This window comes from Oncorhynchus nerka, linkage group LG28, assembly GCF_034236695.1.
Source record: "Oncorhynchus nerka isolate Pitt River linkage group LG28, Oner_Uvic_2.0, whole genome shotgun sequence".
NCBI lineage: Eukaryota > Metazoa > Chordata > Actinopteri > Salmoniformes > Salmonidae > Oncorhynchus > Oncorhynchus nerka.
The window spans coordinates 9,913,965-9,930,670 of NC_088423.1; the positions used below are offsets into that span (position 1 = coordinate 9,913,965).

The following is a 16,706-nucleotide window of genomic DNA, read 5'->3' on the forward strand; positions in this document are numbered from 1 at the left end:
CCATCCACATAAAGAGGCGAGCTCAGCCATCTACATAAACAGACAAGCTCAGCCATCCACATAAAGAGGCGAGCTCCGCCATCTACATAAACAGACAAGCTCGGCCATCCACATAAAGAGGCGAGCTCAGCCATCCACATAAAGAGACAAGCTCAGCCATCCACATAAAGAGACAAGCTCAGCCATCCACATAAAGAGGCGAGCTGCGCCATCCACATAAAGAGGCGAGCTCCGCCATCTACATAAAGAGGCGAGCTCCGCCATCCACATAAAGAGGCGAGCTCCGCCATCCACATAAAGAGGCGAGCTCAGCCATCCACATAAAGAGACGAGCTCAGCCATCCACATAAAGAGGCGAGCTCAGCCATCTACATAAACAGACAAGCTCAGCCATCCACATAAAGAGGCGAGCTCCGCCATCTACATAAACAGACAAGCTCGGCCATCCACATAAAGAGGCGAGCTCAGCCATCCACATAAAGAGGCGAGCTCCGCCATCCACATAAAGAGGCGAGCTCCGCCATCCACATAAAGAGACAAGCTCAGCCATCCACATAAAAGGCGAGCTCCGCCATCACATAAACAGACAAGCTCGGCCATCCACATAAAGAGGCGAGCTCCGCCATCCACATAAAGAGGCGAGCTCCGCCATCCACATAAAGAGGCTAGCTCAGCCATCCACATAAAGGCGAGCTCCGCCATCCACATAAAGAGGCGAGCTCCGCCATCCACATAAGAGGCGAGCTCCGCCATCCACATAAAGAGCAAGCTCCGCCATCCACATAAAGAGGCGAGCTCCGCCATCCACATAAAGAGCGAGCTCCGCCATCCACATAAAGAGGCGAGCTCCGCCATCCACATAAAGAGGCGAGCTCCGCCATCCATAAAGAGGCGAGCTCAGCCATCCACATAAAGAGGCGAGCTCAGCCATCCACATAAAGAGGCGAGCTCCGCCATCCACATAAAGAGGTGAGCTCCGCCATCCACATAAAGAGGCGAGCTCAGTCATTCACATAAAGAGACGAGCTCCGCCATCCACATAAAGAGGCGAGCTCCGCCATCCACATAAAGAGGCGAGCTCCGCCATCCACATAAAGAGGCGAGCTCAGCCATCCACATAAAGAGACGAGCTCAGCCATCCACATAAAGAGACGAGCTCAGCCATCCACATAAAGAGACAAGCTCAGCCATCCACATAAAGAGGCGAGCTCAGCCATCCACATAAAGAGGCGAGCTCCGCCATCCACATAAACAGACAAGCTCAGCCATCCACATAAAGAGGCAGGCTCCGCCATCCACATAAAGAGAAGAGCTCAGCCATCCACATAAAGGCGAGCCATCTACATAAACAGCGAGCTCGGCCATCCACATAAAGAGGCGAGCTCCGCCATCTACATAAAGAGGCGAGCTCCGCCATCCACATAAAGAGGCGAGCTCAGCCATCCACATAAAGAGGCGAGCTCCGCCATCCACATAAAGAGGCGAGCTCCGCCATCCACATAAAGAGGCGAGCTCCGCCATCCACATAAAGAGGCGAGCTCCGCCATCCACATAAAGAGGCGAGCTCAGCCATCCACATAAAGAGGCGAGCTCCGCCATCCACATAAAGAGGCGAGCTCCAAGCTCCGCCATCCACATAAAGAGTGAGCTCAGCCATCCACATAAAGAGGCGAGCTCAGCCATCCACATAAAGAGGCGAGCTCCGCCATCCACATAAAGAGGTGAGCTCCGCCATCCACATAAAAGACGAGCTCCGCCATCCACATAAAGAGGCGAGCTCCGCCATCCACATAAAGAGACGAGCTCCGCCATCCACATAAAGAGGCGAGCTCCGCCATCCACATAAAGAGGCGAGCTCCGCCATCCACATAAAGAGGCGAGCTCAGCCATCCACATAAAGAGGCGAGCTCAGCCATCCACATAAAGAGGCGAGCTCCGCCATCCACATAAAGAGGCGAGCTCCGCCATCCACATAAAGAGGCGAGCTCAGCCATCCACATAAAGAGGCGAGCTCCGCCATCCACATAAAGAGGCGAGCTCCGCCATCCACATAAAGAGGCGAGCTCCGCCATCCACATAAAGAGGCGAGCTCAGTCATCCACATAAAGAGACGAGCTCAGCCATCCACATAAAGAGACGAGCTCAGCCATCCACATAAAGAGACGAGCTCAGCCATCCACATAAAGAGGCGAGCTCAGCCATCCACATAAAGAGGCGAGCTCCGCCATCCACATAAACAGACAAGCTCAGCCATCCACATAAAGAGGCGGGCTCCGCCATCTACATGAACAGATAAGCTCAGCCATCCACATAAAGAGGCGAGCTCCGCCATCTACATGAACAGATAAGCTCGGCCATCCACATAAAGAGGCGAGCTCCGCCATCTACATAAAGAGGCGAGCTCCGCCATCCACATAAAGAGGCGAGCTCAGCCATCCACATAAAGAGGCGAGCTCCGCCATCCACATAAAGAGGCGAGCTCCGCCATCCACATAAAGAGGCGAGCTCCGCCATCCACATAAAGAGGCGAGCTCCGCCATCCACATAAAGAGGCGAGCTCCGCCATCCACATAAAGAGGCGAGCTCCGCCATCCACATAAAGAGGTGAGCTCAGCCATCCACATAAAGAGGCGAGCTCAGCCATCCACATAAAGAGGCGAGCTCCGCCATCCACATAAAGAGGCGAGCTCCGCCATCACATAAAGAGGCGAGCTCCGCCATCCACATAAAGAGGCGAGCTCCGCCATCCACATAAAGAGGCGAGCTCCGCCATCCACATAAAGAGGCGAGCTCCGCCATCCACATAAAGAGGCGAGCTCCGCCATCCACATAAAGAGGCGTGCTCCGCCATCCACATAAAGGCGAGCTCCGCCATCCACATAAAGAGGCGAGCTCCGCCATCCACATAAAGAGAAGAGCTCCGCCATCCACATAAAGAGGCGAGCTCCGCCATCCACATAAGAGGCGAGCTCCGCCATCCACATAAAGAGGCGAGCTCAGCCATCCACATAAAGAGCGAGCTCAGCCATCCACATAAAAGAGGCGAGCTCAGCCATCCACATAAAGAGACAAGCTCAGCCATCCACATAAAAGAGCGAGCTCCGCCATCCACATAAAGAGGTGAGCTCCGCCATCCACATAAAAGGCGAGCTCAGCCATCCACATAAAGAGACGAGCTCCGCCATCCACATAAAGAGGTGAGCTCCGCCATCCACATAAAGAGGCGAGCTCAGCCATCCACATAAAGAGACGAGCTCAGCATTCCACATAAAGAGACAAGCTCAGCCATCCACATAAAGAGGCGAGCTCCGCCATCCACATAAAGAGGTGAGCTCCGCCATCCACATAAAGAGGCGAGCTCAGCCATCCACATAAAGAGGCGAGCTCCGCCATCCACATAAAGAGGTGAGCTCCGCCATCCACATAAAGAGGCGAGCTCAGCCATCCACATAAAGAGGCGAGCTGAGCCATCTACATAAACAGACAAGCTCAGCCATCCACATAAAGAGGCGCGCTCCGCCATCCACATAAAGAGGCGAGCTCCGCCATCCACATAAAGAGGCGAGCTCCGCCATCCACATAAAGAGGCGAGCTCCGCCATCCACATAAAGAGGCGAGCTCCGCCATCCACATGAACAGATAAGCTCAGCCATCCACATAAAGAGGCGAGCTCCGCCATCTACATGAACAGATAAGCTCGGCCATCCACATAAAGAGGCGAGCTCCGCCATCTACATGAACAGATAAGCTCAGCCATCCACATAAAGAGGCGAGCTCCGCCATCTACATGAACAGATAAGCTCGGCCATCCACATAAAGAGGCGAGCTCCGCCATCCACATAAAGAGGCGAGCTCCGCCATCCACATAAAGAGGCGAGCTCCGCCATCCACATAAAGAGGCGAGCTCCGCCATCCACATAAAGAGGCGAGCTCAGCCAATCACATAAAGAGGCGAGCTCAGCCATCCACATAAAGAGGCGAGCTCCGCCATCCACATAAAGAGGTGAGCTCCGCCATCCACATAAAGAGGCGAGCTCAGCCATCCACATAAAGAGACAAGCTCCGCCATCCACATAAAGAGGCGAGCTCCGCCATCCACATAAAGAGGGGAGCTCCGCCATCCACATAAAGAGGCGAGCTCAGCCATCCACATAAAGAGGCGAGCTCCGCCATCCACATAAAGAGGCGAGCTCCGCCATCCACATAAAAGAGAGCTCCGCCATCCACATAAAGAGGCGAGCTCCGCCATCCACATAAAGAGGCGACCTCAGCCATCCACATAAAGAGACGAGCTCAGCCATCCACATAAAGAGACGAGCTCAGCATTCCACATAAAGAGACAAGCTCAGCCATCCACATAAAGAGGCGAGCTCCGCCATCCACATAAAGAGGTGAGCTCCGCCATCCACATAAAGAGGCGAGCTCAGCCATCCACATAAAGAGGCGAGCTCCGCCATCCACATAAAGAGGTGAGCTCAGCCATCCACATAAAGAGGCGCGCTCCGCCATCTACATAAACAGACAAGCTCAGCCATCCACATAAAGAGGCGCGCTCCGCCATCTACATAAACAGACAAGCTCCGCCATCCACATAAAGAGGCGAGCTCAGCCATCCACATAAAGAGACGAGCTCAGCCATCCACGTAAAGAGACAAGCTCAGCCATCCACATAAAGAGACAAGCTCAGCCATCCACATAAAGAGGCGAGCTCCGCCATCTACATAAAGAGGCGAGCTCCGCCATCTACATAAAGAGGCGAGCTCCGCCATCCACATAAAGAGAGCTCCGCCATCCACATAAAGAGCGAGCTCCGCCATCCACATAAAGAGGCGAGCTCAGCCATCCACATAAAGAGCGAGCTCAGCCATCCACATAAAGAGACAAGCTCAGCCATCCACATAAAGAGGCGAGCTCCGCCATCCACATAAAGAGGCGAGCTCCACCATCTACATAAACAGACAAGCTCAGCCATCCACATAAAGAGGCGAGCTCCGCCATCTACATAAACAGACAAGCTCGGCCATCCACATAAAGAGGCGAGCTCCGCCATCCACATAAAAAGAGCTCCGCCATCCACATAAAGAGGCGAGCTCAGCCATCCACATAAAGAGGCGAGCTCCGCCATCCACATAAAGAGGCGAGCTCCGCCATCCACATAAAGAGGCGAGCTCAGCCATCCACATAAAGAGGCGAGCTCCGCCATCCACATAAAGAGGCGAGCTCCGCCATCCACATAAAGAGGCGAGCTCCGCCATCCACATAAAGAGGCGAGCTCCACCATCCACATAAAGAGGCGAGCTCAGCCATCCACATAAAGAGGCGAGCTCCGCCATCCACATAAAGAGGCGAGCTCCGCCATCCACATAAAGAGGCGAGCTCCGCCATCCACATAAAGAGGCGAGCTCCACCATCCACATAAAGAGGCGAGCTTCGCCATCCAAATAAACAGACAAGCTCGGCCATCCACATAAAGAGGCGAGCTCAGCCATCCACATAAAGAGGTGAGCTCCGCCATCCACATAATGAGACGAGCTCAGCCATCCACATAAAGAGGCGAGCTCAGCCATCCACATAAAGAGACGAGCTCAGCCATCCACATAAAGAGACGAGCTCAGCCATCCACATAAAGAGACGAGCTCAGCCATCCACATAAAGAGACGAGCTCAGCCATCCACATAAAGAGACGAGCTCAGCCATCCACATAAAGAGACAAGCTCAGCCATCCACATAAAGAGGCAAGCTCCGCCATCCACATAAAGAAGAGCTCGGCCATCCACATAAAGAGGCGAGCTCAGCCATCCACATAAACAGAGAGCTCGGCCATCCACATAAAGAGGCGAGCTCCGCCATCCACATGAACAGATAAGCTCGGCCATCCACATAAAGAGGCGAGCTCCGCCATCCACATAAAGAGGCGAGCTCCGCCATCCACATAAAGAGACAAGCTCAGCCATCCCATAAAGAGGCGAGCTCCGCCATCCACATAAAGAGGCGAGCTCCGCCATCCACATAAAGAGGCGAGCCATCCACGCCATCCACATAAAGAGGCGAGCTCCGCCATCCACATAAAGAGGCGACTCAGCCATCCACATAAAGAGGCGAGCTCCGCCATCCACATAAAGAGGCGAGCTCAGCCATCCACATAAAGAGGCGAGAGCCATCCACGCGAGCTCCACCATCCACATAAAGAGGCGAGCTCAGCCATCCACATAAAGAGGCGAGCTCCGCCATCCACATAAAGAGGCGAGCTCAGCCATCCACATAAAGAGGCGAGCTCCGCCATCCACATAAAGAGGCGAGCTCCGCCATCCACATAAAGAGGCGAGCTCCGCCATCCACATAAAGAGGCGAGCTCCGCCATCCACATAAAGAGGCGAGCTCCGCCATCCACATAAAGAGGCGAGCTCCACCATCCACATAAAGAGGCGAGCTCCGCCATCTACATAAAGAAGCGAGCTCCGCCATCCACATAAAGAGGCGAGCTCCGCCATCCACATAAAGAGACAAGCTCAGCCATCCACATAAAGAGGCGAGCTCCGCCATCTACATAAACAGACAAGCTCGGCCATCCACATAAAGAGGCGAGCTCAGCCATCTACATGAACAGATAAGCTCCGCCATCCACATAAAGAGGCGAGCTCCACCATCCACATAAAGAGGCGAGCTCCGCCATCTACATAAAGAGAAGAGCTCCACCATCCACATAAAGAGGCGAGCTTCGCCATCCAAATAAACAGACAAGCTCGGCCATCCACATAAAGAGGCGAGCTCCGCCATCTACATAAACAGACGAACTCGGCCATCTACTTAAAGAGACAAGCTCGGCCATCCACATAAAGAGATGCACATGCAATTATTGAACTGGGAACATTTTCATGTTGGGAAAAATGTTATATAATATAAAATCACATACAATGTGATTTTCTGGATGTTTATTTTAGATTCCGTCTCTCATAGTTGAAATGTACCTATGATAAAAATGACAGACCTCTACATGCTTTGTAAGTAGGACAACCTGCAAAAATATACACACACACTACCAGTCAGAAGTTTTATAACACCTACTAATGCAAGGATGTTTCTTTATTTGTACTTTTCTCTAAATTGTAGAATAATAGTGTAGATAATAGTGTAGACATCAAAACTATGACATAACATATATGGAATCATGTAGTAATCAAAAAGTGTTAAACAAATGGATTGAGACACAGCCAATGCAACAAACAAAAATCATATAACTAACTTAAACTGAATTATTTAAATGGTGATTGTTTAATTATATTACTCAGATTGACAGCTTCAAGTGGAATTGCAACATACTCTCTCAATCCTCTCAAAGTAATTGACTCAAAAGCAAAATGTACACGAGTTAAATGTACAACACTATGTTTAACGCTTGTCTAGTTTTCAAAAAGAGAATACATTTGAATGTACTTAATTTTATCTGAACGTATTTTCAAGGACTAGTTTAAGATGTGGGTGTGTGTGAGACAAGGCTGTGACAGCCTGCAATGGCCAGCTCCAATAATATTCTCATGGTTCAGTCTTTTCCAGACCGTCAGAAGGAGCCTTGCGCTAACACACTGACTGCTCATGATCTCTCCTCACGGAACAACCTGCAAACATTTAGACATTTCTGTCTTTGAATTGCAGTGGTGGATGTCATTTATTATCAGCACTGTGCTTTGTAACATACAGTTGAAGTCGGAAGTTTACATACACTTAGGTTGGAGTCAATAAAACTCGATTTTCAACCACTCTACAAATTTCTTGTTAACTAACTATAGTTTTGTCAAGTCGGTTAGGACATCTACTTTGTGCATGACAAGCATTTTTACAGGCAGATTATTTCATTTAAAATTCACTGTATCACAATTCCAGTGGGTCAGAAACATGACTGTGACTGTGCCTTTAAACAGCTTGGAAAATTCCAGGAAATGATGTCATGGCTTTAGAAGCATCTGAGTAGCTAATTGTCATCATTTGAGTCAATTGGAGGTGTACCTGTGGATGTATTTCAAGGTCTAACATCAAACCCAGTGCCTCTTTGCTTGACATCATGGGACAATCAAAAGAAATCAGCCAAGAGCTCAGAAAAAAATTTAGACCTCCACAAGTCTGGTTCATCCTTGGGAGCAATTGCCAAATGCCTGAAGGTACCACGTTCATCTGTACAAACAATAGAATGCAAGTATAAACATCATTGGACCACACAGCCATCAAAAGGCTCACAGCCGTCAAACCGCTTATGTCTCTTAGAGAAGAACGGACTTTGGTGCGAAAAGTGCAAATCAATCCCAGAACAACAGCAAAGGACCTTGTGAAGATGCTGGAGGAAACAGGTACAAAAGTACCTATATCCACAGTAAAACGAGTCCTATATCGACATAACCTGAAAGGCCGCTCAGCAGGGAAGAAGACACTGCTACAAACCCTCCATAAAAAAGCCAGACTACGGTTTGCAACTGCACATGGGGACAAAGATCGTACATTTTGGAGAAATGTCCTCTGGTCTGATGAAACAAAAATAGAACTGTTTCACCATATTGACCATCGTTATGTTTGGAGGAAAACGGGGGAGGCTTGCAAGCCGAAGAACACTATCCCAACCGGGAAGCACGGTGGTGGCAGCATCATGTTGTGTTTTTTTTTTGCTGCTCGAGGGACTGGTGCACTTCACAAAATAAATGGCTTCATGAGGAAGAAAATTATGTGGATATATTGAAGCAACATCTCAAGACATCAGTCAGGAAGTTAAAGCTTGTTCGCAAATCGGTCTTCCAAATAGACAATGTCCCAAAGCATACTTCCAATGTGGCAACATGGCTTAAGGACAACAAAATCAAGGTATTGGAGTGGCCATCACAAAGCCCTGACCTCAATACAATAGAAAATGTGTGGGCACAACTGAAAAAGCATGTGTTTTTGTCAGGAGGAATGGGCCCAAATTCACCCAATTTATTGTGGGAAGCTTGTGGAAGGATAGCCGAAATGTTTGACCCAAGGTAAGCGATTTAAAAGCAACGCTACCAAATGCTAACTGAGTGTATGTAAACTTCTCACCCACTGGGAATGTGATGAAAGAAATAAAAGTTTAAATAAATTATTCTCTCTACTATTACTCTGACATTTTACATTCTTAAAATAAAGTGCTAATCCCAACGGACCTAAAACAGGGATTTTTTACTAGGATTAAATGTCAAGAATTGTGAAAAACGCAGTTTAAATGTATTTGGCTAAGGTGTATGTAAACCTCCGACTTCAACTGTAACTAAGCTACAGAGGTAGTAGCTCCTGAAGGGAATATTGTAACCCATTAGCCTCCAATGTACTAACTGATAAAATTGCCACGAAGTTTCAGTTCAGCCACCAATATTGTAAATACCTGTGTTCCAGTCAATTATTACAGTTGGCCCATGGCAGGTCAACAGTGAAGGATGAAAACAGGTAGTGGAAAGACCAGGCCAGGATCACAATGTAGGTCATACATCCATATATAGTGATCACCTGGGCGGCGTAGCCCAATCCTGATGAAGACAAGAACAGAAGCATAGCAGCATGCTCATAAAATCTAACAGGATATTAATGGAGAAAAATTAATGGAGCCCTATGTTACTGCATATTCATTAAGGTCACTCAGCACTTGTTTGTTTTGCAGAGCTCATATAGAAATGAATAAATGTGTCTCAGCACGGTTAAGGAACACCCTTCCTTGGGGCTTATAAAGTGGAATGCTGCCTTTAGAGTAGAACTGAAAGTTTTCATTGCAGTGTGATTTATTTTACTTCACCAATGTTACAACTTTACAATCTGATGTAGCTAGCATAATGTTTAGACCAGGCTAGACAACATCTGCATTAAGACATCTGATAGATAAGATATGTGTGAAGCAATGATAAAAGTTTGGCACAATAACAATGTACCCTTGTGCACAGAACTGTACAGCAGTGGAGGCTCCTTAGAGGAGGAAGGGGAGGACCATCCTCCTCATTGAATTCACATTTTTTGATGGAATCATAGTAAATATATTAAAATGTCACCAAATAACTGATTGATACAATGTTTTGTAATGAACATGTACAGTAGACTCAACAGCACTCAGTAGGGTAGCATCATGGTGAAGCTGGAGGACAGCAAGTTTCCATCTTCCTCTTGTTACATTTATTTCAATATGAAACCTAAGAGGCTTATGGTTCTCAACCCCTTCCATAGATTTACACAGTAATTATGACAACTTCTAGAGGATGTCCTTCAAACTATCATTATGAACTGACATGTTGATCCACCCAAAGGATCAGAGAACAAATCTAGTAATGAAAACATAAGCTACAGCTAGCTAGCACTGCAGTGCATAACATGTGGTAAGTAGTTGACTTACAGAAAGAGAAAGACAATAGATGAACAGTTTTAAACAAATTCATTAATTCAAAAATGAAAGAAAAGCCAGATAGAAAGATACAGAGAGAGAGAGAGATAGATATTTCATTGTATTGTTTTCACTTAGCTAGCGAATCAAGCTAGCTAGTTTAGCATACTCAAACAGAGAAGGATGCTATGTTACCTAGCTGGCCATGGCTTTCCAACATTGGAACTCTTCCAAGTCAAGGTAAGCTTTTGGTTGTATTAATTTATTGGACAGGGGCCCGCCAGTGAAACTGCTAAACTGCTTTCTGACTGTAGACTGTACTTCATGATTGTAGCGGGTTTACTAATGCATCAGTTCTAGTAGTTCTAGTTGACTATGACGTGACAAAGATGTAGGCTGTGTGTAGCGGTTAGCATCAAGATAAGAAGGTTTTGCTTGTCACAGACAGCTGATGTGTAGTGCACTGAAGTCCACAAGCAACCTCATGCTGGCTATAGTTAAAATTTGACTATCATGTAGTAGGCTAAACCTATTGATGTTACATTGAACTGGGTGAATGGAATATGAATGACAGTCATCCAATATGCTGTAATAGAAATAAGAACATGCTCATAAAAAATATTGTCCTCCCTCATCTTAAACGGCACCGAACATCACTGTTGTACATCTATACTCAACACAGAGATCACTATGTAATTCAATGATCCTCACCTTCAAACAGCGGGCAGATCTTCCTCCAGCAGGTGATGCCCCCCTGGCTGGTGTACTGTCCAAGAGCCGTCTCCAGGATGAACAGAGGGATGCCACAGGTTACCAGGTACAGGATATACGGGATGAAGAAGGCACCTGCAGAACAGGCAGGATTCACAAAAAGTAGGCCTCTGTTCACTTTAACCATTAGTTGACTTTTGGGGGCCAGTGTGACAGGTTAGGTTTATTGGAAATAATTTACCTACAAAAGAGGCAGGTAGGAAACAGGAGACAAAAGGGCTGTGAGACAGAGGTTTAATCCTAGACACATGCAAAGTGGGATGTACACGGAGTGTGCGGGGCAATAGAAAATGAACAGCAGAGGGTCTAAGGATTTTAGAGATGGGTAAAGGGCAGATGAAATGTGGGGAAAGTTTACTGGACTCCACCCGGATGGGCAGGTCCCGAGTGGAAAGCCATACCCTCTGCCCAAGCGTGGAGCAGGGGTCCGGTGGCGATCTGCCTGTCTACGATACCTGGATGTGGTCTTCAGAAGAGCAGCCCAGGCTATCTGCCCGGTACAGCGACAACGGTGGACCAACATTTGGGAAGAGGATATGCTGACTTCTTGCTCATGGAAGAGCGGTGGCTGATATCCCAAGGAACATTCCAAGGTGGAGAGACCAGTGGCCGAGCAGGGAAGGGTGTTACAGATGTTCTCCACCCACACAAGTTTCTGGCTTCAGGTGGTGGGGTTGGCGGAGACGAGGTACTGAAGAGCCATCTACAGGTCCTGATTGGCTTGCGTCGACTGGCCGTTAGATTAGGCTTGAAAACCAGAGTACAGGCTGGCTGACGACCCAATGAGGGTACAGAACGCCTTCTGAACGCGGTAGAAGTTAGCAAATCCCAGGAAACGTTGCAGCTGCACTCCGGGATGTGGGTTGAGGCCAATTCACTACCACTCTCATCTTATCTGTATCCATCTGTGTATGTTCTACAGCGATTACTTATTCTAGGAAGGAGATAGTGGAGCAATGGAATTCACATTTCTTCAATTTAATGTAAAGCTGGTTCTCCAGGAGACGCTGAAGGACCTGTCAGACGTGCTCTTGAGCTGAATGGGAAAAGACAAGGATGTCGTCGAGGTAGACAAACACGAACATGTTAAGCATGTCCCAGAGCACATTGTTGACCAGGGCCCAGAACACAGCATTGGTCCGAATGGCATAACCAAGTACACATAGTGCCCGCTAAACGTGTTAAAAGCTGTCTTTCACTCATCTCCTTCCCATATCCAAACCAGATGGTAAGCATTTCGTAGGTCCAACTAAGAGAAGATGGTCGCTCCCTGAAGAGGTTTGAAATCCCAGGAGATGAGTGGTAGAGGGTAACGTTGTTTAACCGTGATGTCATTAAGGCTCCAGTAGTTGATACACAGGCACATGGTTTGTCCTTCTTCTCCACAGAAAATAACCCTGCGCTGGCTGGAGAGGCAGATGGACAAATACTCCCTGCAGCGAGAGAGGCCTTAATGTACTCCTCCATAGACTTGGTCTCCGGACGCGACAGGGAGTAAAACCGCCCCCGAGGTGATGTAGTGCCCGGAAGAAGGTCAATGGTGCAGTTGTAAGGTCAATACAAAAGGAGAGACATAGTGTGGGCGTTGTTGAAGACCTCCCAGAGGTCCAGGTACTTCACGGGAATGGCGGAGAGATCCAAGGCTTCTCCCAAGTCTGCAGGAAGATGTCCCGGGAAGGCAGTGTGTAAGGTCCGTAAGGTTGGCACAATCCCAAAATGTTTTGCATGTCAGCATTCAAGTTTTCAAGATATGTAACTTTCAGAAAACATCAATCATCCACATACAGTACCAGTCAAAAGTTTGGACACACCTACTCGTTCCAGGGATTTTCTTTATTTTTACTATTTTCTACATTGTAGAATAAAAGTAAAGACATCAAAACTATGAAATGACACATATGGAATCATGTCATAACCAAAAAAGTGTTAAACAAATCAAATTATATTATATATTTGAGATTGTTAAAAGTAGCCACCCTTTGCCTTGATTACAGCTTTACACACTCTTGGCATTCTCTCAACCATCTTCATGACGTAGTCACCTGGAATGCTTTTCAATTAACAGGTGCCTTGTTAAAAGTTAATGTGTGGAATTCTGTCCTTCTTAATGCGTTTGAGCCAATCAGTTGTGTTGTGAAAAGGTAGGAGTAGTACACAGAAGATAATATAGACTTGGTATTTTACCAAATATGGCTATGTCAAGAACAGCTGTCTTGTCAATGTAGAAAATAGTACAAATAAAGTCCCTGGAATGAGTAGGTGTGTCCAAACTTTTGACTGGTACTATATGTTCAAACATAATTTTATTCAACATTCTGTCTTGTGGAGGTCATGAGAGGAAACTTTCCTCATCCAAACGCTCCTTTCTGTCCGACGTAGAATTCAATGCAATTCAATGTCAGGTTTCCAGGCAAGTGTCGATACTGATAGGATCGAAAAGAAGGGAGCGCTGCTCTTGGGTCAGCTTTCTCCATTTTAAAACTTTCCTTAATTAACATTATAAATTATTACACAATTCTGAAGAGGGATCAGCTTCTAGTGATTTTTTACCACCTAAGGCTGCAAATATTAGGAGGCTTATTCATCATTGCGCACAATGGGCTTCACGTCATGGAAGCCTACAAGAAGCAAATACAACTCAATTGATTGAACATGAAATGTATTTCAATATGATTGAAATGGGCCTGTAGCCTACTGTTTATATTTGAATGTAGGCATCTCGGTCTTCATTTGCAGTCTCTTTTTATACATCACTTGTTTCTAATCAAAGACATTTGCAATGTTGTATTTGTAGTCAACTTTGTTCTGAAGTTATTGCCGGTCAAATAGAGAATGATACACTAAGTTTAGCGGAGATCTTCTGTGTATACATTTACATGGGAGGGCAACAAAACATCCAATGACATACTTAGCTGTTATCAGTGGTGGAAAAAAGTACCTAATTGTCATACTTGAGTAAATGTAAATATACTTTAATAGAAAATGACTAAAGTAAATGTGACAGTCTCCCAGTAAAATACCACTGTCACGTGTGCCCCCTCTCTGGCCTCTAGGTCAACAGTCTGCTCGTTATGGCGCACACCTGTCACCAGCGGTACGGCATTTGCACCTAATGACACTCACCTGGACACCATCACCTCCTTGATTACCTGCCCTTTATGTCACTCCCTTTGGTTTCTTCCCCAGTCGTCATTGTCTCTGTATCTGTGCTTCTTGTTTTGTTCATTTATTAATTAAATGTATTCAACTCCCTGAATTTGCTTCCCGACTCTCAGTGTATATCGTTACAACCGCTTGAGTAAAAGTCTAAATGTTGTAGATTTTTAAATATACATAAGTATCAAAAGTAAATGCAATTGCTAAAATATACTTAAGTATTCAAATTCTTTATTTTGAGCAATCCAGACGGCACCCTTTTCTTGTATTTAAAATGTATGGAGAGCCAGGGGCACACTCCAACACTCAGACATAATTTACAAACAAAACGTGTGTTTAGTGAGTCTGCCAGATCATAAGTGATAGGGATGACCAATGATGTTCTCTTGATAAGTGCTTGAATGGACCATGTTCCTGTCCTGTCCAAAATATAAAGAGTATTTTTGGGTGTCAGGGAATTCATGTAATGAAAAGTATATTATTTTCTTTAGGAATGTAGTAAAGTAAAAGTTGTCAAAAATATAAATAGTAATGTACAGATCCTTAAAAGTAGTACTTTAAAGTTTTTTTAAACTTAACTTTACAACAATGGCTGTTCTACAAGTGGCCTGAGGCAGGCATTTAGATTGAGTGTTTTTAAGTGCAACTTTAGATGCTTCTACGAAGGTTCTAACGATGAACTTAGACTTATTAAGATGCTTTTGGGAAAGCTTTCTGACTGAAGTGAAACATCTCAATTTCAGTTGAGATTAGTTTGATTGGTCCTGTGCAGTTGTAAATCAAGCAAATACAACTTATTTGAGAAACTGTAAATCGTGCAAGGGTTCCAGATTAAACTGACCCATAAATATATTTTGGAAGTCCTAAAGAAGATTTAGGATGTTCTAAAGAACTTTAAAAGGGACCGAACTGAAAAGAGTTCAAACTCCTCCATAAACAGAACACTCTTCTATGGCAGATTTTTTCCCCCCACTAGTTGGAATTTTGTCCAATCACACCAGATCTTTTCACATCAGATCTTTTTAAGAGCTGATCTGATTGGTCAAAAGACCAATTAGTGAAAATAATGATGAGAATTGGGATGCCTGTGTAAACGCAGCCTCAGAGGTACACAAATGTATGCACATATTTCACCAACAAGCAAAAAGGAGAATTTGTTGACTCACCCCCACCATTCTTCTAACAAAGATATGGAAACCTCCATATATTTCCAAGTCCAATAATAGCACCAGCCACAGTTAGAATGAACTCCATTTTACTATCCCACTGGCCACGCTCCTTGACCCTCTGTTGGGTGTAATGCACGGATCCTGGGAGAGGCTCGTGTCTGCCTACGGAGAGAGGAGCTGCCATCCTGCCAGTAAGAGAGGGTCCGGAGCCAAGAGCTGCGTGAGGAGTCTGTTGAGTTCCTGCCTGGAGATCAGTTGTTGGTGCAATGGTCTGCTCCTGTTGGAGCTTTTATGGATATCAGCACTGTCCCGATGGGGTGGTGGTAGCCTCGAGGTTAGAGAGGCGGAACGTTTCCAACCTCTGAGCTGCCTGCTCTAAAATCTGTCAGCCAGAGGGTTACCGGCTTCAGCATCCAATATAATTCATACTGCCGTTGTGCCCTTGAGAAAGGCACATTATATCTAAATGGTGTTAACACCCGTGTGGGCTCTAGAACTCTCTCTTCAAAGTTCTTTTCAACTTTCCCTTACGGTGCTTGTCGACTATCGGTCTCATGCCGGTATTTACTTTGAGATTGAGTTGTACAATCTGCTTTGGGCTGCATTCCCAAACAACCCGACTCCGAGAAGACCGGACCCCGGCGCCACCGGGCCGCAGTAAGCCTCATATTGAGAAGAGGGTGCTTACAGTATATCTTAGCCTTGGGCAGCCACACTAGGAGAACAGAACATTGGGCTTATCCTACTGTTGTACAACAAGTCATTCCATATAGAGATGAGGTTCAGCAGCTCTTGGATGACAAAGGAAATAAGCATATTTATTGTTACAGTAAAACACGGAAAGCGAGAGTGGTGGCAGTGCTACCTTTCCCCAGACATCACAACGTCCCATGTACTGACGTCGTTAGTTCTCTGTGTATCATCATACTGTACATGGAGCCCACAGGACCACTTATATGGATATTTCACCTAAATTATGGGTGAACAAAACCAAAGCATGGATTGCTGTCTTATCTTGTCCATGGACTGCTTAGAGGGTAAAGCAACATTTTATAAAAGGTTAACATGCTAGATTGGCAGTGATGATAATCAACTTTTGGTGATTTTGGTATAGTCACCCCCCAATATTTACAAAGATGGAAATAATTGATTCATTGGCCGGTGATATACAACTATTTTAAAAGCATTACAAAATACCTTGTTCAGATCAGATGAGTTTGAAGACAACTGTAATGACAGCTCAA

The 16,706-nt window shown here is 46.2% G+C and overlaps 1 pseudogene; it reads right to left on the reverse strand.

The window, feature by feature from the left end:
* LOC115126345 (sodium- and chloride-dependent GABA transporter 2-like) overlaps positions 1-15,683 on the reverse strand; it is a 54,137-nt pseudogene extending 38,454 nt beyond the window's left edge.
* Between the last annotated feature and the right edge of the window lie 1,023 nt (positions 15,684-16,706).